This window comes from Ischnura elegans, chromosome 6 (assembly GCF_921293095.1).
Source record: "Ischnura elegans chromosome 6, ioIscEleg1.1, whole genome shotgun sequence".
Classification (NCBI taxonomy): Eukaryota; Metazoa; Arthropoda; class Insecta; order Odonata; family Coenagrionidae; genus Ischnura; species Ischnura elegans.
The window spans coordinates 93,647,641-93,673,009 of record NC_060251.1 but is presented as its reverse complement, the minus strand read 5'-3'; the positions used below and the strand labels follow the sequence as shown (position 1 = coordinate 93,673,009).

The window sequence follows — 25,369 nt, the reverse complement described above, 5'->3', positions numbered from 1 at the left end:
AAACTAAAATTAACTGTGGCTGAGATCGACCGCTCATTTGCCTCTAGTCCTCGGTTAACCGCAGAGTATGGATTCGCGGGAATCGGCAGCTGCTGGGGCGTCCGCCTACAAATATCCTCTCCTCAAATCTGTGACTAGCAGGACCTGATGAGCTGCGAAAAGCGAGGCGACACGATATTTCGGGCGGCCGGGCGATTAATACGGATTATCCTTAGCAGTAAATGGATTCATTGTTACAAAATAAAAAAGATAAGGCTCTTTGCCTAAACAGTATGAAATCTGTTTAAATTATATATATAAAAGAGGATGTCTGTTTGTCTGTCCGCTCTTAATTTCCATACGGATGCACGGATTTCGACAGAAGTTTGTACATAGATGCATCTCATGCCCTCAAACCCCGTAGTGATACTTTCGGATCCATCCTATGAGTAGTGTCATCGTTACCGTTTGTTACATAACGTCATTCCACTTCTACGGATGAACATCCTGCCGGGTAGGCACACCTCTTGACACGCTTAAAGAGTAAACATCAAAAATCCTGCTATGTGACCAGAATTTCAAGTGCCAAATAGCCCATTTACCTGGATACTATCCTTTTCTAGCAAAGCAGGGTGGCTTGCTAGTGCACTAATAAGTTAAGCATGAGCGTATCATCACTCGGAAAATAAAGGATGAGTGCTGATTAGGCTAATAAGAAATAAGTGCAGAAGAGCCTGATAGGTGAAAAAGGATTGGCACCCACGATATATTCTGCGAGCCATTATATGCTCATTTTTTTACTTGTTTCAGCATTTTACACTTATTTTTGGTTGTGAAAAAAGCATGTTTTAAAAATATTTTTTGTTTAATTCTTTTAAATGATAAGTGATCGTGAAATATAAAATAAAAAAAATAATTTGAAAATGAAATTTCGGAATGGACTAGTCTTGAACTCATTTCCGCGATTTCCTCGACGTCATTGTCGAACCTTCTAGAGGAAAGTAATGCCTGAAAAAATGTTGAGAAATTTTAAAACTATTTTTTTCATACATTTTCCATTTGTGTGTGTTTTCAGTGGGCGAAAAATCAATTACAAGATTCTATTAATGAAACGGAGAGACGAAGCAAGTTTAGAAAAAGTGTGTAAAATATGATTCAATATCCTTCCATCAAAGCCTGGCTCGAACTTAAGCATCTCCGGTCCCTTATAAATATTTTTTTCCACTCTACAAATACTCAAACGCGGTTCTTCCATATAGGAAGGTTTCCGAAATAAAACTCGTGCATATTCATAAGTTCTACATTCGGCACTTGTATTGCGTTGGAGTTCAGATACGGCGAGGCAGGTGTGAACTCGTTCTCCACATTCAATCGACACGCGCCATGCATCCGAAAACCTGAGGGCGCACATTTGGAATTCTACCATTCCCCTATTAATTAAGCAACCCACAATGACTTTATAAACAACAGTATTAGCTATCTCGTTACACCATGGTAATATATAAATATTATAGAGTTCCAATGTAGTTTATTGTTTTCACGTAGTTTATTTGTAAAAACGACAGTTTAAAAGCTTGTATATGATAGCCAAAAACAAAAAGCTACCATTTACAGCAAAACAATTTGTAGACGCTAAAAGGTTCGACATATTTCGCTTAGACACAGGTATCCAGGTATGCCCAAATATTTCCCGCATAATTATGAAGCAAATAAAATTATAGTCTCTAAAATTTCCGGCACGTAATTATTACACTTCTGACCAACGGCTACTTGAAAGCCGCTACTTAAGGCGATAAAATAAACCTATCTCCGTTTTCTCTTTAGAAAGAGACCAGACATACTTGAATAGCTTATATGACTTCGGCGTTGACATGAGGTCTTGTAATACACATGCAAAAAGAACTTTTCTTGACGCTTCATTATCAATGCTTGATAAAAGAAACGGGTAATTTAGCATTTTGTCTCTCTTGGATAATTATTGATTTTGATTGGAAAATTTGAAGACACATCAACAGAATTGTGTTAAATGCATGTTTATTTTCCAGAAAATATTAAGTATTGATTTCGGCTTATACACAACTTCACTCGGGCAAATATATTGTATAGGAATTAGCTCTTCCCCAACAAATTATCCGTAACCTGACTTTGAATGAACGATGGAAGAATAAATAAGTTTACGGATATGGAGAGTACAGTTACACTAATTTTGAATAAACAAAACTTTCCTTTTGTTATAACGAAGGGTAGTATAGATATTGGAATCACATACATCTCTCCGTATTAACCTCAGGAATTCCTAAAGGCTAGTGAAAACTACCAATGCAAGAGCAGGAACACCCGCGCTCTTCTTCTCAGCGACGTATTACTCTTCATTCCCAGGTCCCACTCCGTTCTATAGCTCTGCCTTTTCAGAACTTTTTTAAGGTATCTTTCTCGCATCATTCTCGACAAACCATCTCCACCTCATCTAACCTTCCATCGTTTCCCGACCGCAGATCCCAACGAATACCTTCCTCCCGTGTCTCTGCAATGCCATTTATACTCCTTCCGCTCCCTCATGCCACTCTCCGATGAGGAAGGGTTGCTGCGAGGGTGCAATAACGTTTTATGACGAGCAATAGAGCGGACCAATTTTTTTCCCTTTTTTAATCTTTCGCGTCCGCGGCACATCCAGAAAACCCCTCAGCGTCCGACACAATCGCACCATCTCCAAACACACACACAAACGAACACAAACCGAAGGAGAGGATGGCGAGACCAAGCCCTCCCTCCCTCCCTTGTAAGTCCATCATCTCGTACTGTTATCTCCCGATATTCTTTCCCTACACTGTAGACGAGAAAACCATCCCAAATTCGTTAAGAGAGCGCCGAGTAGGGTTAAGTGGAGACGGATTACAAATGCTTTGAAGATATGGAAAACGAAAGAATGAACTTTATTAGGCTCACCCATACATTTATTTTGAAAAGCACGACCCGGGTTTCATAACGTAGTCACATCGTCTGGTGACATCATATTTACATCGCATGGTATGAAACCCGGGTAATGCTTTCCTCAAATATATTAGTCAACCTCATATAGTTTATTCTTTAACTTTCCAAAATGGAAAGGTTTCACGCAGGTAAGCAAAACATTATCATATATATAATTTGAAGAGTTGGATGAATTTGTTTCATCATATGGGTTATTGACCCCACTACATTTCCAGGTCCGACAGAGACGATAAATAAAGGAGATATTTTGCCCAGCGGATATATATGGGAATTCGTTTTTTTTCCCCGAGCTGTAAAGGACTTTAATAAATGCTGGGCGTAATTTATCTGAGGCATATTCATTTTTATTCAGATTTCCTTTCCTTATTTAACGACTGGTTTCATAGCACTCACCGCCATATGCCTATTCCGGCGGCTTGCAGGATAGCATGTACATGTAGATTTTCCCTGTGGGTACTCCCGATGGATATTCAACTCACCGACAGCACATAAGATATTCATATGCAGCTACGAGGTACCCTGCAGGCCAACACCAGGGTGTGTGGCATAGGGTGATTCTACACCAGGCAAACAGCACTTATGCTAGCCTTAATCAGAAACGCACTCGTTCGGCGAAGAGAGACCAGACCAGAAACTAGGAGAGTGCTAAGGAAAATGACATACTATAATGCCAATAAAATTGCTAGTTAATAAGAGAAAAAACGAAAACTAAGCGCAGTAAGTGATCCATGCGTGAGTTATAACATGTAAAAAAATGCAGATGGTTAGTATTGTCAAGTATAATATGTTATTAAGTATATTTGCAGAGCCTATTTCACCGATTCCGAGTCAAGCTATCTCAGAGATAAACTATCGCAAGCATTATTGTTCCTTAATGTCCGCGGAAAAAACGGCATCTTAAATCTACTGCTTCTGCAGTCAATTACCATAATCTGATAAAAGTAATCGTTTCTATTTTTGGATTTTTTGGACATAACCTTGTGAAGTGAGGACATAACTCGATACAGTGTACTCGCGGGGCCAAAAGGTCAGGTACCTATGGGTCACACCGATTTCTTTACTTTTTGCATCGTGGACAACCTGATGATGATTCTCATTCCGTTAATTAGCAAACATTCAATGAGTGATCTTTCACAATAATTTTTGCAAGCTTTAATTTATAAAATGAGGGATTTGATAATCGACGTCTATTATATTAAATTTACTGACCCTGAAAGATTTTGTTGAGGAATCATTACTGTAACATTTGTGCCTTAAAGTCGTCGTGTGCGTGATGATGTGGAGTTAATCTACAAAATTCAGCTTATCATGTACACAACACGCAATAGTCATCATTTCATCGTATTGATTTCTGTGTCGACTAAATGCAATCGATTAACAAAGGACCACCAGCGACCAATACGAGAATTGAAGTGTATATAGGCCCATCTGCACCAGAATCGTATTAATTTTTTCAACTATCAATAAAATCCAAAGTGGACAATTTTTTGTGGACTTTTAAACCTGCTGTGTCCCCCCATTAAAGTTTTGAGGATGAATTCATGAGTTAAGTTGACGTTATTAAAAAGTTTAACGTTATAAATGCATTCGTAATTGTTATTTCGCATTCCTTACAGAGATAAGCACACTTTCAAGTTCCAATCGGTCACAATGAAGGGCTAAGGAGGTGAGAAGTGGCCTCGTACGACCTCGCAGCAAGCCAAGGGTGATTGCCCCAAGCCCGCATGTAAGTGGCCCCTTTCCGAAGGATCCTAATTTCTCACGTTCGATTACGACGACTGCATTTCTAGCATTCCTTTTTATGTACAAATCTAACCATCATTATGATGCGAAGAAAAAAGCAAAAATAGCCACTCTAAAGGCGAAGAAAAAGCGAAGGAGATCACTTCACTTTTTGTTGTCTTCTCCCCGACTCGAGCCTCCAATTCCACTTAAGGATAATCCATCCACATTTGTAATTAGGAGGGACTACAGATCTAATGGCATTCCTATCGAGAAAATTAACAGCATGAAATATCCATTAGTAGTGCGAGGAAATAGGCATCAGGTGCTGTTAAATAGCCTTGTTTAAGAACTGCATAGTATTTATCTATCTATTCCAAAAGGGGTGACAAAAGGAAATATCAATTGGAAAACAAATACTAGAGGTGCGGGCATCAGGTGCTGTTGGATAGCTACTCCGACATGGCCGAGGATCCATGCTTTGTACACGACCTGTACAGTATTTTTCTATCTATTTCTAAGGAGGTGACAAAAGTAAATGATAAATGGAAGGCAAATACTACAGGTGCGGGTATCAGGTGCTATTTAATAGCTATCCCATCAAATCCGATGAAACATGCATTGTCTTTACCATCTGCATAGTATTTATCCATCCATTCCTAAAGAGGTGGCAGTAGCTAATATTGATTGTAAAGCAAATAATTTCGGAAATTTCAGCTTAAATGACAAATTCAACTATACTACAAAGCGGGATGTCAAATGGGGAGGGGATTCCATGAGATGAAGCTTAGGTTGGAGCGGATAGTGGCAGGGGGATCATAGTGAAGAGTGGATGGTCATGCGTCAGGACAGTTCGTGTGAAGAGATAAATAGCGTGGATAAGGTAGGGGTGACTTATATCGACACATATATTGCAAGTACTCGAGTTTTTACAACAAATTACTAAATCTACATATACTTTTACATACTACCCCGCAAGCCGCCTAAAAGGCGTGTGGCAGGGGGTGTTAGGACACCAGCCATATACACATAAAAAATGAAGTTATCTAACGAAGTTGGGACTAGCGTTTATTAAAGTACTTTATGGTTCGGGAGAAAAACGAATTCCCATATCTATCCGTTCGGCAAAACAACTCTCTCAATTTATCGCTTCTATCGGATCTGGAAATATAGTGTGGCTCTAATATTATGTTCTCCGTGTCGCTCTTAAAGATATCCATTCTTAATTATTCAAGCAATCTAAGCCTAGCGCGCAGCCTCCCAGTCTCCAGTGCGTCCCAGCTTAATTCGCTTAACATCTGGGTAACGCTGTCTGTACGCACGTAGCGGTTTTATAGGAAGCGGTTTTTTTAAACAATAGGAACTTAGAAAATATAACCGCAACACCACATTCATAGTTTATTTCCGAGTTTTTTTGTTTTTATTCCTGTTGCAACGAAAACAGTACACATGGGTAAGGTGATCGAGAGAAGCAAAATTTTTATTTTTTTACTCGGAAAATATTTATTAAATTGTATTCAAAACGGGCATTCTAGCAACTTGTCTCAATTGATGTGTGAGTGCGATAGTGGGATTATTAAAAATCAGGAGATTGGATTAGACAGGACATGCGGAACGGATGAATGACGAACGATATCCTAAATAAGCAAATTATTATACGGTCCCGGAAGGAAGAAGAACCAAGAAGAATACGGAAGAGAAGGTGGATGGATAACATAATGGTAAATGTTCACCGAACGTAAGCCCGGGATGATTGGAAGGAAGTGTGTAGACAGAAGAAGAGAAGAAATGCCGCGCCGACCACTGGTCCCGATCGCGATAAGTAAGATAAAGATAGTGCATCTCAACTGTAGATTATTTAAGTTTCAAACATACGACTACAGCAGAAATAAAGGCTTTTATAATTTTTGTAAAGTGCGTGATATATTGACTAGGACGTCGTAGAGATTCCTTTTTGGCAGCGTTGTAATCCGATTATCCAAAGAGATACTAATATTTACATATTAGCTGTACTCTACAACGCCCTAGTCAATTTATCCCGTAACTTAAATAATCTATAGTTGAGATGTCCATATCATCGTCTGTAACATCAGATAACGCACTTCATTTATATCGATAGATTCTTTTACTGACTGAAGTGTTTACGGCAACACATCCACTAGGCTTAGGGTAAAAAAATCCTAGCTCAATTGTTGCCTTTCACCGATCCCAGTTGGCTGAGCAGCAATTAAGGTAGAGCAGCAACAATCCTAAGAAACGCAACTACGATGCACCCCGAATCGAAAAAGTCCCCCTTTGACCAGAAAGGTTTGATTTCCTCCACTTAACACCAAGTAACAGCGTCATTTTCTCCACTTTCATCCAGTCCTTGACGCTAACCTTCATGGCGAATTCGCTTCGAAAACAAGTGTAGGTTGTAATGCAGGCTATCGGTGGAAGGAGTGAGGCAGACAATATCATACCAAGATGAGGAGTTTTCTCCACACAAAGAAACACTTGTTATGAATGTTTCTAATGACTGATCAAATGTTTGATTAGAATCCAATGTAAGTATGCATAGATTTCATTGTACATTTATGCCTAAGACTTAATTCAAATTGAAATGATATTAGGTGAGAATGTGGCTTTTAGGTCCCTTCGATTGTGAACGATATGAATTACCAGGAAGAGAGTTTTTAATGAAATGAAAATACGAGAGATTAATGAACAGTCGAAAACAAGTGTGGAAGATCGTAGGAAGAATAATCCAAACATTCATTAATATATTTTTTGGTGTCGAACTAGCGTAATTATTAATTATTCCCTAAAAGCGATAGAAAAAATATCACGAGAAGAATGCTCTTATTCCCTCATATTTTTTCTCTATATAGTACGCGTTCACCATTGATTTTTGGAGTTTAAATCGTAATTTGAGGAGGTTAATTATTTCGATAGAAATTTTCCTTTTTTCCCTTAAGAAGTTTCTGAGTTGATTGAAATTTTTAAAGCGGGTTAATTGAAATTTTTGGTTTCCACAAGAATAATTTCAAATATGATATGTGCTCAGAATAATAAAATTTTGTAACTAATTATAAACGAAAAATTTTTCACTCTTTGGAGGAAAATTCGTGTAATTTTGTGTGAAGGGTCTACGATTAGCGAAATTTATGTGAAATGCACTTTGGAAAAATATTCTTATGGATGAGACAAAACAGTAATGAGCACACTAATCATACTTTTCTAATCGGCTCACCTTCTTACAGGCATGTTTTTTTTATCATCTCTCGATAAAGGGACTCATAATTTAAATATTTTTGCTGTCAACACATTCGTACGCGAGACTTTTGTCGTTCCGTAGCGGGTATAGCGGGAAGTTCGAGAGCGGAATATCTCCGGACAGCCTTCGCACCGCTTGCGGAAAGATAAAATAGTCTAATCGCGTACAGAAATGGTCGTGTTTGACTCGAGCTAGGAGATATTTTTTCTCACCGAGGCCACTGCCGGGGACGGCTTGCCGGTCAACTTGTTGAGAACTTGCCGGGGGAAGGCGATATCTAGTCCGCGATACTGGCCCTTAGAGCGATTGGAGTCCCAGCGGGGGAGAGAATTGCTTTATCAGCGCGCCTTCGAGGTGTTCGGACGAAGGGATGTGTCGAAGCGTTCGGTAAACCAGCGGCCGCGTGCGTCAGAGGGTTTACTGGGAAAAGGAAACCGACCCCCATATCGATGACTAAATGTGACAACACGTATCTCAAAATTTGTCCGGTTTGAGACAAGTATCTTAAAATGAGTGTAATAACATTAAAAAACAAAATAGAAGCAAAACACGATTCTTTTTTGCAAATGAATGCTTCTTTTTTAGTTTCATGAACGTGTTTTTTAATTTAAGTGTACAAGTTAAAAATATAACAGCTTTTTCCCCCTCCTGGAAAGTTGCCTTTTTTGAGATACGTGTTGATAGAAGTTAGCTATCGATATCTTGTTTTTGGTGGGACTAGAGGTTGGCACGGAGCGGAAATATCCGGAGAAGTCTGCCGCGTTTTCAATCGGTGCTACCGATTACTTCTACATTTACATATTACCACCTACAGAGGTAATTTGCAGGGTAATCCCACTTACATGCAATACGCAGTAAATACGCTACATATGATACAAAAGCTATCGGATTAACGTACAGGCTGGAGAAAAATTATGTCACGAAATTTTGACCCAAGATAGTTGATTCCAGTAGGAACCAAAATCATCAACGATGTGCGTAGCAAGGTTTTCGGGTTGACCTCCGCGTCGTTTCATCTTCATGACGACAGTTTCGCCGGGGTTGCAGCTAGCGTCTTCAGATACGAAGTGTTTGATGCAGGTTTTTTGCCCGTCTTATATAGGCCTTGGTTTGGGCTAGGTGCGTTCTGATCGGTCCGTTTGGGTAAGAGTCTCTTCCAGGTGTTTGAGAGCGAATGGCTGTCCTCCCTGTTGAAAGTGGATGTTTTCGCTATTTCGATAGCCTCTCGTATGAAGACGCTAGCTGCAACGCCGGCGAAACTGTCGTCATGAAGATGAAACGACGCGGAGGTCAACCCGAAAAACCTTGCTACGCAAGCTGCACCACCCCGCGATAGTCTCCATCAACATCACCAGCGATGCGTAGGTCACCATTTTAAACTACAGTACCTTTGAGTTATGAGCTCCGATTGGCCGCGAGTTTTCCCTGTTGCCGGGTGCTCTAGGATACTCAAGACTTGGAAAGCTTTGCCTGCATTTGCTTTTCTCTGCACAAACCACTGTGATGGAATTCATGGCAACCATTGGAGAACTGCCCCCGATACGGAGTACCACACAGTTTCATCGAAAAAGGTCATCTCTAATCGTAAAAGAGATGACTTTTTACTTGTATTCCTCTTTACGTCGGTCTCTGTATGATTCCAACGGGAGAATAGAAAATTTTGGACCACTGCATCGCTAAGTAAGACGTGGCGTTTGCAAGGGAAATTTCGCTGGCTGTTAATACTTTCTAACCGTTGGTCGCGCATTTGACGAGTGGAGAGAAAAATATAATGGTGATATTTGCCATAGAATGTGGTTGATAAAGCTATCGTTAATTAATACAAATTATAAATATCTATTCAGAGTAAACTAACCTATTTACCATTATACCGAGGGGAACTAGCTTTTGGCAATCGAAAGATTTGATAAAAAACTATCAACTTCCACCATTTACTTAATAATATTGTATGAAGTTTTTTTTTTAGTAATCGTATTTCCACTTGATTCATTAGAAAACTGCATTGTAGAAGTATTTGTTGTAGTAAATACTGCATTCATTTTATAAAAAAAGCAGCCTTGATTTCTTGGAAGTTATCCTCACCACAGATTTTTCTTGTAGGATACATAGTTTCAATGGATTTCCAGAAAAAATAAACCAATGCCAATAAACGACTAATTATTATAATAAACAATAAGGTTTCAAAAATGGATTAATAATTAAAGGCATGCCATATATACAAAGCGATTGTAATTATCACAGTAGGAAATGGAGGTAACAGCCACAGATCAATTCTGTCACTTTGGCTTACTTCTTCAGAGAGGTTTACAATATAAATCAGTCGATGAAACGATATGATAAAAAATAAACGAGCGATGCAAACTCTGAAACATGACTGAAGAGTAAATACATCTTCTTGAAGCAAAATATCCATATCAAGTATCTGCCACTGGACCATTGCAACTTATGTAGAAGCATATCTACATAACACATGTGCTCACTCTGAAAATAACATGTTAACCTCCACGTACTAGTATTTTAACACCATTTATAAACGGTTTGTAATGCCGCTGGATTATCCTCCACCACTTCAGTACAAACTTAGCTCGCAACCGGGTGCTGGAAAAACAATCTCCCTACTCTAATGTGAAAAAATATTCTCGTCAGTACAATTCTATTAAAAATGACGAACATTGACAGAACAGTACAACCATTAATGATTCATTCAGGTAAAAAATAATTAATTTCTTCATTCCCCGAAACACCTCAGAACAAACAGTAAAATATTTAAATAAAAAATAATTCAATACTTCAACACACACAAGTTTCTTTAGGGGTTGATGAAAACCTTACTAACAATGAATATAATGACCTATTTCATGACTGGACAGAAAGCACAGGCATGGCGGCAATAATTCATCAGATTATACATAAGGGGCATGTTTCTCCGTGCGATCCAAGCTAGGACGTTGAAAGATACACGAAAGACAATAGTGTACGCATTCGAAATGAGATGGTACCGAAGAATGATGATGATAAAATGGATCGACCGAGTAAGTAACGAGGAAGTCCTAAGAAGAGTGGGAGAAAAGAGAAGTCATCTAAAAAACATAAGAAGCAGACTTAGCCACATAATACCCCTCTCAAAGTGGAGAGGTAGAAAAATATTTGCCAATCCATGTCGAAATTTCATTAAAAATGAAATTATTCCACGCGAACTCAACGCAAAGTAAAATTTTAAAACCATTCCTCTCCGATTCAGTTAAAATTTCCCAAACCTTGTGACCTATGCACGTTCCAGGAAATGAATGCCAAGTTTTTGACCAAAGTTGGGAAATTTTCCTGCCCACACACATAGGTATACCAAAGTGTATAATACTATTAGTAATGCAGGTAAAGTATTCAAACGTATATTTTTTTAAGTAAATTACTAGTGATGGAGGTAAAGTATTCAAACTTATATTTTTTTAAATAAATTACCAATGATTTAAACTGATGCTTGAAATGGCCTCTTTTATAAATTTTGTGACCAAGTACCATCGACTGTATAAATACTCTTCCTCATCATAAACACTCTTTGCATACTGCATGTGGCATGATGAAAACAGTCATCGAAGGACAGGTGGACGGGAAAGAAGGGCAAGGGACGGCCCCAAATGAGTTATACTGGTCAGGCGTAAAATACAAGAAATAAGTCGGCATGAAAAAGCAAGCGGATAGGAGAACGGAATGGAGAGCTGCGTCAAACCAAGCTTATGATTGTTGAAAAATAATGAAGTTCGCAGAGAAATTATACATTGATCAAACAGTTTTCATTTGAATGATTGTTACCATGAATTAGGTAAAAACGAATGACAACTCACTTTCTGAATGAAGAGATTCGTATTCCTCCTACTCTCCCAGTTCAAAACGCAATTTTCACTTTTACTTCCTCAATGCACTAGATATCGGCGATACATATTTTCAAAACGCATTGTTCGAGTCACCAATATCAAATTTACGCGCTTTCTAAATGCACTAACGCTTTAAGTCAGAGCGTGGGCACCATTTTGCTCAGAACACGGTTTCGTGTTTCCCTGCTTTTCACTTGTTTATCGACCGCACTAACAGAACGCGTCGATACCGTGCTCTGGACGCACGGGGGAAAACCGAGACAAGGGACCTCAGTCTAGAATCAATTTTCATCACCGCTAAGCACAGGGTTTCCACCTGGTGGCGTCACCTGAATGAAAAAAACTGAGATCGTTATGAAACGATAGGGAGAAGCCGTTGGCCAAAGCGTATCCTGCCAAAAGATGTCCACCACCTTCGTAAAAATCACGATAGTCCTTGCGAGGCATATATGATCGTATAAGAGCATGGGCGTAGCCAGCGAGGGGCAGCTGTCCCCCCTAGAAGCAAAAATCGCAAATGTCTTTAAGGAAAATAATATTTTTTCAAGTAAACAATTTTAAAAGCTAATAAAGAGCTGTTACAGTTTCCTTAAAATGTTGATTTCATTCACCTCTTCCATGCTAAAATCTTACCTACAACTTGAACAACCATGGCTTGCCCCCTCCCCCCTAGTTTCCATCCTGAGTACGCCCATGAATAAGAGGGATATATGTTCGTAACAATCCACAAACTTTTCCCCAAAATTCGAAACTTCCACGCATGAGCAAAGAACCCAATCGGGCTCAAGACAACAGGAGTCTACCGTGTGCCACGGGGTAGCGGAAAGGTGTATATCGGGGAGACTGACCTCACCAGTGGCGCAGCGAGGAGCTTGGGGGATAAACCCCCCCCCCCCAGAGCTCACAGAAATTTCAAGTTAAATCTATTTTACTTAATTGGATTAATATTACTTAAGGAATAGTGTGAGGATTAATAAAATATCCCTCAGAAGGCCAATCTTTAAAAAAAAATCACCATTGTGAACCATTTATCTTAATTTTTTTCCGGCGGAAGGCCTCCGCACCTCCCGCTTACCTTGGCTGGTATGCAATACCCCAAGCACTCCAGTATAAGTTGCTCCTGAAACCCCCCCCCCTAGCAATAATTCCTAGCTGCGCCCCTGGGCCTCACCATAGAAACGCAACTCAAGGAGCATCGTTGCTACTTGCGACTAGCCCAACCGACCAAGTCGGCCATTGCCGAGAATTGGGAGGCATGTAGAAAATGTGGATGATTTATGAATAAATGAAAATGATTGATGTATTTACATCCAATTATTGGGACCGAAATATCATCAGTGGCAATTTAAGCCGATTGGAAAGCCGGAATTTTAATAGAGACACCAGGTGCGCGCTGAGCAACCCTTGGGCGCCAGTGCTGTGAACGATTGAGTCATTGGAGGACGAAAGTGGGCGCATATTAATGAAAAGAGACCACAAATGCAAAATAAGTATAAATACAGGCCACGGTCATGACACAAACATCACTTCTTGATGACGATTTTCGATTTTCCATTGTTGAGATGACGATTCAATTTCGGATTTCGGCCTTGAGTCTTAGGGGTATGAATATTTGGAATCTTCTGGAAAAACCGTTGAGGGTACCTCGTACCCTCGCGATCTACCCTGATTTTCCCGTAAGCCTCTTGTCTAATTCATTATAAAATTCTGAAAAATATCCTGCCAATGAAAAATCATTGTCGCCATTATTTTGTGGAGCACACAATCTTGAATAAATTGGCAACCATTCAAGTTGTATGAATGAAATTTTCAGGGTAATACTATTATCAAAAAGGAAAACTTTTCAAATGATAACCATTCCACCCGATCGATTCATGTGATACTTACATCGATACCAATCTCCTTGGATTCGCTTTAGTCGCTAATAAATTTTTTGTTAAGCAAGGTATGAACACGAAAGTCAAATATAATACTACTCCTAATGTGTTGAATCAGACAAAAGTTAAATCAAACGGAAATTTCGGGCGTCGAAACTGAGGAGAAAATGGACAATCTCACCCGGCTCAATCAAACCCAAGATAATCGTATTCAGTCTATTCGTCGGGAAAGCAACAGATCTCCCATCATTCTATCGAGTCGGAAAAACCGTTAACTTACTCTGTATGCACTCATGTGACCTCATTGTAAAAAAAACTTTTATGTACGAAATAACCGAAGTGAAAATGTATTGAACTGAAAATTCTCGATTTTATCGAGAACCCTGGGTTAAAGCTTGGTGACCGATCTCTCAATGTTCAAACCAACACCATCAAGTTGCAGATCAAAAGGAAAATTTTGAATTAATTCTTTTGCGGAAATTTTAAGTGGCATACTTTTTGCCTGATACTCATGCTATTTTGCGACGGTCTAATAATAATGTTTGAAACAATCACAGGGAAAAGATAGGGGAAATATCTGCAGAACCGATAGATTTAAGATGCAGTCTTTTCCTCTTGCAATTAGGGACTTGAGAAAAACTTCAGAAATTTTAGCCCTAGGATAGCTTTACTCGGTCTTGTTCAAATAGGCTCTGCATGTGTAGTTCATAATTTATTACATTTGTATTGAATTCATTACTAACTGCATGAACTTTTTGGTACCTATGTTAGACCGCATCCATCATGTTTTAACTCGTGGTATAACTCAAACATTAGCCATGAATCACTTACTACGCCAACATTTCGTTTTTAAATTACTAACTAGTAATTTTATTTTCATGGTAGCATGTTTCGCCTTTAGCACTCTCCTAGTTTCTGGTCTGTCTGCGTGTTGTTAAACTGTGTGTGTGTGTGTGGCCTGTGTCCAGTAAGCGAGCGCGTTTCTGATTAAGGCTAAGAAGAGTACTGGTTTCAGTGCCGTAGCGAGGGGGGTCCGGATCTCCCCCGCAAAATAAAAACACATTCATTTTGATTCATGAAAGGAAAGAAAACATTTGAAAAATCATGAATTTACAAAAGATGGCTAATAAATCAACTACGTTTCAACTACGTTTTCCATTCAACAAGAGCGGTTGTGAAGCGACTCGTTGAAGGGACTCTCCCCCACGAAGGAAAGCATTTAGATTAGTGCTGTAGTTGGGCCTGATGATGCGTCCTGCAACGGTCGCGAAAGCTTGCACGACAAAGGGCAACACGCAGCTGCACCCGGAAGCCGTTAGCAACGATGCCTCTCGCTGCGAAAACCTACGTTCAAAGTTACAAAAGATTTATTTGAAAAATAAAGTTTTTTCGATAGTGAAAAGTGTTGAAATTAGTTTAAAACCCTCTACTTGGTGCTCTGTTTTTTTTTAATTTCCCCCCCCCCCCCTGGTTTTGGACCTCCCCGAATGAAATTCCTTTTTACCCCACTGATTGATTTCCTGGCGTGGAATCACCCACCGCTACACACCTTGGTGGTGGCTTGCACGCTATTTCGTAGATGTAGATGAGCACACGGAATACTCCACAGGCCCCAGCTGCAGCCGAGTTAGGGTTGAAAACGTTCATGGATGAGGGGAGGGACTACATCTACATCTACATAATACCCCGCAAGCCGCCTAAAAGGCGTGTGGCAGGGGGTGTTAGGACACCAGCCGTTTACAGCTATTAAAAAAAAAGAAGAAAAAAAAAGAAGTGCTCTAACGAGGTTGGGACAAGCGTTTATTAAAGTCCTTTATTGTTCGGGGGAAAAACGAATTCCCATATCTATCCGTTCGGCTAAAAACTTCTGTCGGACCTGGAAATATAGTGTGGCTCTAAGATTATGTTCTCTGTGTCGCTCTTAAATATATCCATTCTTAATTGTTCAAGCAATCTAAGCCTAGCGCGCAGCCTCCGAGTCTCCAACGGCTCCCAGCCTAATTCGCTTAACATCTGGGTAACACTGTCAGTACGCCCGTAGCGGTTTTTGACGAAACGCGCAGCCTTCCTTTGTATCTTATTCAGCTCGCGGATTAAGTCTTTCTGCACTGGATCCCATACACTCGCTGCATATTCAAGGTGCGGTCGGACGAGAGCGAAATAGCACCTTTCTTTTACTTTCTCGTCCGAAAATCTTCCCACAATACGCTTGACGAATCCTAATTTCTTCTAGTGGACACTACAAAGGGGCGTGACCCTTGCACTCATTCGAGCCACTCTACTCGTTTTATTTTGCCAAATGCAATTCCTTCGCCTTCTTTTCCTCGTCCGTTTCTGCAAGATGATTGGCTGGACCGGTTCACCCGTAAACATTCCACTCTAAGTGCGAGGATGCTGGATATTTTTTCCATTCAACAAGAGCGGTTGTGGAGCGACTCTTTGAAGGGACTCTCCCCCACGAAGGAAAGCATTTAGATCAGTGCTGTAGTTGGGTCGGTACGGCGTACCCCCTAAAATCCAAGCTCGTTATAAGCGTACTGGTTAAAATACCTTCGCGGCAGGATGTATAATAGATGTTCAGCTGTTGGAATTTTTGGTGAGTATCGCCTAAATTTTTTTCCCAACTACAGCACCGATTTAGATGGAGGAGTAATGGCAAGGATTGGACCAATTCCTTAAAATTATATCAATCTTCAACGTGGAATCAATTATTTACACATGTAAACATGTAGTAGGAGCCCGCATTTTTTGATTTTTTTTCATTTGAGTCTCAAAGCGGCTAGTGAAAAAAGTCGAAAACTGGCTCTCCATTTTCTGAGTCGTTAATTTCTACACTGGGAGTGAGTTCATAGAATGGGTTTTGAAAAATCTTATGCAAGTCATGAGTACTACGGTAAGGTGCTTAGATAATATTTTTACCTTTTTTAGGAAGGCACTATGATTTCATTTATATTATCCAAACTATTTTTTGTCCAACAATCCAAATTATTATTTGTTATCCATTTGTGAATTCCCATTGAAAAAAATACCCTAGACCGGGAATCTAACCGCGGACATTTGGCTTCTCGGACCACTGCGCAGACTACTACGATACCTAGGTTCCATAATTCACTGCACCGGATATTTTTTCTCTTCGCATTTAATATACATCTCAACGCAGTTTAGGCTCGAAATATTACACATTTTTCATGTAATCCCTACATACGTTTTGAATATACCTTGACCAATCATTACCAAAAGAGCCATAAAAATTTGTGGATTATAAAATGTATTTCCCGGAAATATTATTCCGTAAAGCCTAAGCGTAGTTGAAAAAAAGTATGTGTACCATGACGAGAGGAGAAGGATTTGAAAATTTTCGAGGAAATCATATTAATATCAGATCAAGGTAAAATCCTCTCATTCCCCATCCATTGCATCTTTTCTCACTGGTAAAGCTAAGTGATGGGTTGGACCGGTTCAGCCATAAACACTCAACGTATCGTGGGGAGAACGAGAAGGCTGGATTTTTTTCGCATTCAAGAAATGTGATTGTGAAGGGATAGATTAAATAACATCTCGTAACCATCTCTTTCATAACACGTGGGAAACATTTCAAACGAAATTTTTTTTTCACACCTATACAACAGCTTTAATTTCAAGATCAACCGGAGATTTAAAAAAAATCATTATTTGGACGATAAAAAGTTTAAACGGGAAGGATTTAAGGAAGATGACGAAGAAGAAGATAAAAAGAAGACGCATCAAAATGATGATTTCCTATACAATTGAACTTTCACCAATTTTTTAGCAACACATTTGATCTTTATGCAGGAAAACGTGATAACAGGAAACAATAAAAGAAATGCAGGAATATAAAAGCAAAATAACTTTGATTTGGAAAGCATTGAAGGATCAATATAGGAGAAAAGTAATTTTAATAACCTGGTAGTAATGATACTGATAGTTAAGCTTCATATTAATTGGTTAAGCTTAATTGGTAAAACCGTTATGTAACATAACGGCCTCTCATCCATTTTTTTACTGTTGTCGATTGCGATAGGATTTGAAAAATAAAGAATTTTTTTTACCGCTTACCGATCCTTCGCCTACTTCTCGAGCTATTGGCGGCGAAATATCGACGGATTTACCGCGAAATGTTGATTGCGTCAATGAGTCTTGTCGAGCTGCTCACTGCTTCTCCGCTACCTCTCGATCTCACGCATGCATCTAACGCGGTTTGTTGCTATAAATATTCTAATGAGCGATTCTTTGCATCAAAATTTGGGTCTATCTGAACGACTTAATGAACCAGAACTTAAATGACGCCACAAACTCATGAAAAGTGGGCGGCGACTTTTTATTTTTTATCATTTTTTTGTCATTATATTTTTAGTTGAAGGAGAAGGCATTTCTTTTCTTCTTAACTTATCTATCCCAACCATCTACCGAATTATTTTATTAAATTGGGATTTCGGATATTGGTTAACGACCCAAAAGTCAACAAAAGCTAAGTTTTAAACTAAATGAGAGGAAAATAAACGTGGTTTGTAAAAATGAAAATGTTTTAGGTAGAAAAGAAGTATGACAAATGAATATTTTCTTTTACAAATTTCATTTCTTTTAGAATGGTCCATTATTTATCGCTATCATTCTTTCGTAGACAGCAAATCTAGGTGATTTGACTGCGCTCTTTTCCATTATCTAACTACCTTCGTGTCTAACAGTACTTTATTCGCAAAAAATATTACAAAAAATCATAAGAGCACAACTTTGCTACGTACCTCGGATAGAAAACAACACGCAATGCACATTACAGCCAGACCCAAGAGACTTTTATCATCGAGTTGGATTTAAAATAAAAATTGGGTTATGTTTCGCGAAAACGTACGGCCCGAAGTTAATTTAGTAAATAGATAAATAGAATTAGTGAATAAATAAAGTGAATTTCGAGGTGACCAAATAAATACTGTGATGAAGAGCTTAATAAATCGCAACCAGTAATAACGACAAATATAAATTCTCTGGATTCCATCAAAGAGCTTATCAAAGTTCGTTAGTTCATTATCACACCACTATTATTTGGTTTACTACGCTCCTATTTGGCTAAAAAAGCGCAAATATGTTTTAATCACTCACAGAATCTTAAAATTTTCACTAATACGGCCAAAATGATAATAATATAACATTCTTGTTCATTTGTATTGAGGCATACAAAAATGAGAAGTCCCTCATTAAACTGCTACCAATCGCTACGTGCTAATATTTGCAGCCTGAAAATTGCACAATTAGAGCGTCTATGAGTAGAAGACAAATAAACAGAACGGAATTGGATAGCTTTAGATACAAAAAGTGCTACCATGTTGAAAATCGTGAAACGTAAAACGAAATCGGCAACCAAAATTCCTTTAACCTAGCGAAATTAAGAAAAAATGCCCTTATCAAGTTTTAGCTTAGCTATGAATTTATCCCTTTTATCTAATAGTTATGGCTAAAAATCTACAGTCTTGATCATATGATCATTTTTCCTTTCTCCCGAGCGATAGCGCCAAAAAGTGACTGTTTCACGCAATCATTTTCCGCTACGGCTCCAACGATGAGAATTCCGTCATGAAATGTGAGGCTGAAATATACCGATCTTAGGATTTATTTCCTATGAATGAATAAATGAGTAAAGCTCTTTTTAAATTCCAACACAGCTTAAAAAATTACCGAGCACGAAAAATGTTACAGATACCCAAAAGGTTTCAATGATTTTCATCGAGTTTCAAATTATTTATATTTATTTATCTTCCCTACCCCGAAAACATCGGAGATAACAAGCGAATAACAACAATGCACGTTCACAAACAGCCATACCCTGGAAAGGGGCAACCTACCCTGGCGGGAGTAGAACCCGCGACCTTCGGTTTTCGGTTAGGCAGTCTTGGAGGACATCACATCACCGCCAACGGGATTTATTGGTGAGATAATACGCTGTAGATAGATAACTGAAGCCAGCGAGGCGTGCAGAGCACGTAAGCTAACGACGGAAATCACTAAAGAAGATCACTGAAGCAGTTGGAGCATCATTTATAAAGATAACATTTCCCGTTGAGCTTCAGATTACTTTTATTTCTCTATTAGGCTCCAATACGGAGGAACACATGAGAAATACTTCAGGTGGGAAAAGCTCTAATTGAAGAATGACCCGAGTAATTTAAGTTGAAAGAATTACGGGGACAAAGACCAGTGATGCGAATTAGCGAAGCAAAAGTGTTCGAATTACTCAAATACGATTACATCTTTGGTCATTTTTTGTTATATCGTTATTACAAGCACATATTTCCCAGGGTTATGCTGTGAAGTCAGCCTATTCCAGCAGATCATGATGAATGCGATTAAAATAAGTATTGCAATTGAAAGACTCTTGGATTGGATACCTTATCACCACCCCAAACTCTAGCTTTGATGAAAATTATGAAGAAGATGGGTTATGAATGCGAAAAAAGAAAGAGCTAAGGGAGGGAAATAATCATTCCAATACTACATAATAAGGAGAAAATGATCTGAAATGTTCATCAGTTACCATCAGGATAAATTTGAATCCCAATTCCTACATTAAAAAAAATCCTGCATTCAAAAATTGCTAGTGGTTTTCTCTATTGATGAAGTTTACAGCATTCACTCTATACGTAATATTGACAGTGAATAATACTGGATGAATGACGGGTACGCTATTCTATTGGCCATGGATTAAGTACCTACTATCGGATATTGCACTACTTGCGATAGATACTAAATAAGAGAAACTCATACATAACGAAAATAAAGTTAAGAGGCAGAATTATATCCCTGAAATGAGGGGAAATATCTAAATTTGCAGGCCTTTGTGGCGGTGGAGTGAAGTTCTCGCCTGCCAAACCTTAGGTCGCGGGTTCGAATCCCGCCCGGGTAGGTGGTACTTATCCAAGGCATGGAATTACGCGTTTTGTGAATTCCTCCGTTGTAGAAGGCCTCGATGTGCTGTTTACGGGGAAATTGAAAATAAATAAATAACTATTTAGATAGAGTATAAGGCATTGGATATTATCCGAAAAAAATAATTAAAGCGGTATACCTAACCAAGAAGAATTTTCACAATCTACATTGATAAATTAATTAATATATTTATGGCGAAGGCGTGGCATTTCTTAGAGGGCCGTGCTCGGCCTGCGGATTGCCGAGTTCCGTCAACTTCATTCGACGAGTGAAATAGGTGAAGTTATTGCATTGTATAGCATTGTAGGTATCTATAAGAGTTAAATTAACCAGCAATTTTAAACAACTCAGACAATGAAATGGAACACATTTTTTCGGTGAAAACCTTAGGTTCTAAAATGCTACAAATACCTCAATATTAAGAATCGAAAATAAAAGTGAAGACAGATATACTAGTGTTAAGTTATTAAATTATGTTCAAACTGTTTTCTAACGATAGAACAATAAAAATAATAATGTAATAATTAGTATATTGTGTCATCAATATTATAACTTGCTATATTTATAATTTAATTGCAAAAATAATAAAAGTAAAATGCATAGAACTTTCTTGGGAGCCACATGTGTCTCAGAATCACTCAAAATGTAAAGGAATTCATGACCTTCTCCCGTAACCTTTGGTACTACTATTGGGAAGTACTGAATATAAAAATGCTTGCAAAATATTACTATCTTATTCAAAAATCAGACAAATAAACACTTTAAAAATGATCGTGCGATACACTTATGAAAAAGTGTAAGAATAGAATTTCGACTGAACGCGACGCGAGGGTTGTATGCAAGGGTAGTTATATGAGTCATTTGTCCACGACATTTAATGATACTCCGTCCTTTATTTAATTAATCGTATATTAAATGCGCCCTCATTAAAAACGAGTTATCTAATATTACAATGTATTTAACTCTTCCTTCAATTATCGATTTATCACTTTAAGGTACTTCAAAGTTCTATCATTTCGCGTAGAAGGGTAAACTTAAAGGACTGAAATCGGCTGAATTACCACACTGAATTGCTGCACACAAACATTTATAACAGAAATCGTTACCATTATGGCGAAATTGAATACTGTTAAGTCGCTGATCAATAAAAAAACACAATTATTTAATTCTAAACTCAACGTCCAAACGATGTAACTCCCTAGTTTTCACCTTATTTTTTTATTGTTATTAGATCTTTTATTTATCAGTCCTCAACCATTCTAAAACAACGCATTAAGGCATTTACAGTAAAAGAATCAAAAAAATACAACGTTCGACTATCACAACACACTCATACTGGGGATAACGGCAACATACGAAGGAATGACTCGAACCCCTCGACCTTCGGTTTGGCACGCAGGGAACTTACCCTGCCGCCATCAAAATTAGTAATATTTTACTCATCAACCAATACACACATAAATATTTACTTCTAAACTCAACGTTCGAAGGGCATGATTTACATGGGAAATTATTCGAATCCCTAACACTGATATCTTCTTCCGTGACATACAAATATTTACATCTGCGAAGTAAAGTTTTCGCTAAAAGTAAAGATATTAAACATCACCACGATATAGCAAAATAAAATATTACGTTACAATTTACTCTCCAGACAAAACTAAAGTCGACGACTGAATTGATCCTCTGGCAAAGACTTTAGCCGTTCTTTAAAAATGTCTTCATTAGTTTTGGCTTGGACTGACCAAGAGATACAAAGAAACACATTCAAACGTGATGAAGTGGAAGATTCGACAAATTAAAATAAAATATAATTACAGTTATGCACAATTATTTCAATACGAAAGACGCGTTTCGGCTGACAGAGCCATCATCTGGTACAAGGCATCACAGTACATGAAAACATTACCTTTTCCATTTGAGGAAGAGGTGGGGTAGGATATGACAGGCTTGAGAAAGGGGTAGGAAAGATAATTACACTGGGGAGGCGATGAGAAAATAGAAAAACAAGGTGATACGGAAAAATCAGTGGTAGGAGGAGGAATCTAGTAATATCTTAAGTCGTCTTAACAAGCCAAGAATCGCGGAGAAAACCGGATATTAATGTAGATGGTATAATCCTAATACCATCATTAAGTTTTCCACTGCGTAATTAAGTTCAAGTTATAATATGTACCTCACCGGATTCCATTGTAATTACACTAGACTTCGGAATCCATCTATTCCATGCATGCGTGGGAATGACGGTAGGCAGTCAAACAATTTTGGTCATATAATGCATGAGAAGTGGGGAGATTGGTAGCCTAGTCTACGGAATATATTTCGTTTCCATTTAGGCAGTCGCACAGTGGTGCTGGTGGGAACTTGATGGCGGAGATTACGAGACTTGGCGTAGGTTTCCGAGTTCATAAGATGGAAAGCAACGTGCTTCGGTCTGTAGTGATTAATATGGAGATTGTCCCATTGTTTTTTTCACGGTTTTACAGTTGGCCATAAGTTAAAGCGAAAAAAAATATACAAGGTGCACTTACCAAGGTCCACGGCTGCAGGCGACGTTGGACGGTAGGTCGAGACTTGGCGCTATGCTGCGTTGTGGACACTGTCACCGTCGAACACTCACGCGGAGAGGGATGCCGAAGGGACGGTTGACGACGCTGGGGACCGAAAGCGCCGGGTCGCCCCCGCCGATTGAGCCACGGGGCAGGGACTCAAGTTGCCGGCACACCCATGGCCCGGGACACGGGAAGAACACGCGGCCGGAGCCGGCGCCGACTTCCCCCGGCGACTACGGCCGTACCTGGCGGCGATCCGACGCGGGACAGGTCCCTCTACGGTACGTAAAACTCACAACACTTTCAATGCGTTCACCTGCGATAAAACCGAATTGCTAGCTTGGATATTAAACTGGAATAAACTTCCAGAAATATATTCGCCGGTCATACGCACTGGACCACTAGGCTCGTATTGAAACGAGATGGTTAGTATTCGCGGTGATAACACTTCTGGTAAAGTTCACGAGAGAGAAAATAATCGATGTATAGATTCCTCAGATGAAAACTGAATTGCTGAGATACTGGCACAAACGCGGACGAACCTTAGATAAGTTCTGTGGGCACACTCGGGGTAAGAAGCGTGGCTTCTTCGCTTCGCGATAGACGTTTAGTCCGTCAAACGGGTCTGCCGCTTCTGTGAACTGCTCCCAGACGTGTCTCTGCCGCCCTCCCCTCTCCAGACTCAAGGAGAAGGCGCGGTCCCTCCCCTTCTCTCCCCCGCCCCCCAATCCACTCTCATGCCCCTCCCCTTTTAGCTCCCCTCCCGGCACATTCTGGCGTTGATGTCTCCCCGCGCCGCCGGCCGGCATTGCACCTTGAGAAAGCCCTCCTCCAATTCGATCTACAAACACAACCTCAAAAAAATAATTCCCGGTGCAGATTCCTGTAAATAAGAACAATAAAATATTGGTATAAAGGGTGTTTCAGGAGGAATCTGCATTACTTCAGGAGATGGTATGGGAGGTATTTTTTAGCATTTCTTGTCCTATAAACGTGGGTTCGTAACTCCTTAGTTACTGAACTATGGCAACGCAAACATTCTTTTAGATGCACTTTACAGTTACCATGCAAATGGTTTTTTATTAGATATCCACCCCTTTCGACATTTTATTTTATACTCTGGATTTTAAGAACATTAATAATTAAGGTTGGACGAAAATGTGCGATTATAATTTTCTGAAACAATCTCAAAATGAATGAGATTGCGTAAACATATTATTGATACTCGCCCAAAGCTGTCGTTAAATTAAGGTCAAAGATTAATTGTTTCACTTCATTAAAATCGCACATTTTTGTCTACCCTTAATTATTTTATGTCATTAAACACCACGGTATTAAATAGAACGTCGAAAAGGGTGGATGCGCAAGAAAAACCGTTTTCATGGTAGCTGAAAAAAATGTTTGTGTTGCCTTAGCTCGGTAATTAAAAGGTTACGACCCCATGTTTATAGCACAAAAAAATTCTTAAAATTATTTCCCCTACCACCTCCTGAAATATTGCAGATTCCTCTTGAAACCAAATATATAGACTGTTTCGCTCCTTTTTCGCTGTTTCTTTGACGTGGCATGGACGTTGATAAGTCAGGAGTGGAAGCATTCGAAATTTGGTGCTACCGAAGAATTACTCAAAGTTAAGATGGATAGAACGGTTAAATAATGAGTAAGTGCTAAGAAGAGAGGAGAAAAGAGAAGTATTCTAAAACTTAAGGAGAATACGGGTAAACTTAGTTGGCCTCATTATGAGACATGATGGCCTGTTAAAGAGAAGAAAAACGTCGCTATGGAATACGGATAGGAGAGAGAAATGGAGAGTTGCGTCAAACTAATCTTGGGATTGTTGATTTATAATGATGATATATCGATACCGCTGCTTTTATAGACTGCAGGTTGTTTACGTCTTCCGTCGCTTTCCTGTGCTCAGCTTCCATTTCTCTCTGTCATGACATTCATCTTCTCTCTTCGCTGTTGCTTCCATTGCTCTCTATATTCCCTGCATTCTCCAATTCAATCTCGATTTTCAGGTTTTCTGGAGGTCTCCAATCCAATATTTGATCGGGCCGTCTGGTGTCATGCATCCTATTACCATGGCCAAACCAGAGTACTCTCTTCCCTTCTATCTCGTTGACTAGATATTTTTTTCAAATTCCATCACCTTCATTATTGTATCATTTCTAACTTTAT

The 25,369-nt window shown here is 39.1% G+C and overlaps 1 protein-coding gene across 2 annotated transcripts in view; it reads right to left on the bottom strand.

The window, feature by feature from the left end:
- Nucleotides 1-23,836, bottom strand: part of LOC124161199 (transcription factor GATA-4-like) — a 209,817-nt gene extending 185,981 nt beyond the window's left edge. For both annotated transcript variants that reach the window (XM_046537447.1, XM_046537449.1), the window contains exon 1: nucleotides 23,168-23,836. The gene's annotated coding sequence lies outside the window, so the exon portion shown is untranslated. The remainder of the gene's footprint in view (nucleotides 1-23,167) is intronic.
- Between the last annotated feature and the right edge of the window lie 1,533 nt (nucleotides 23,837-25,369).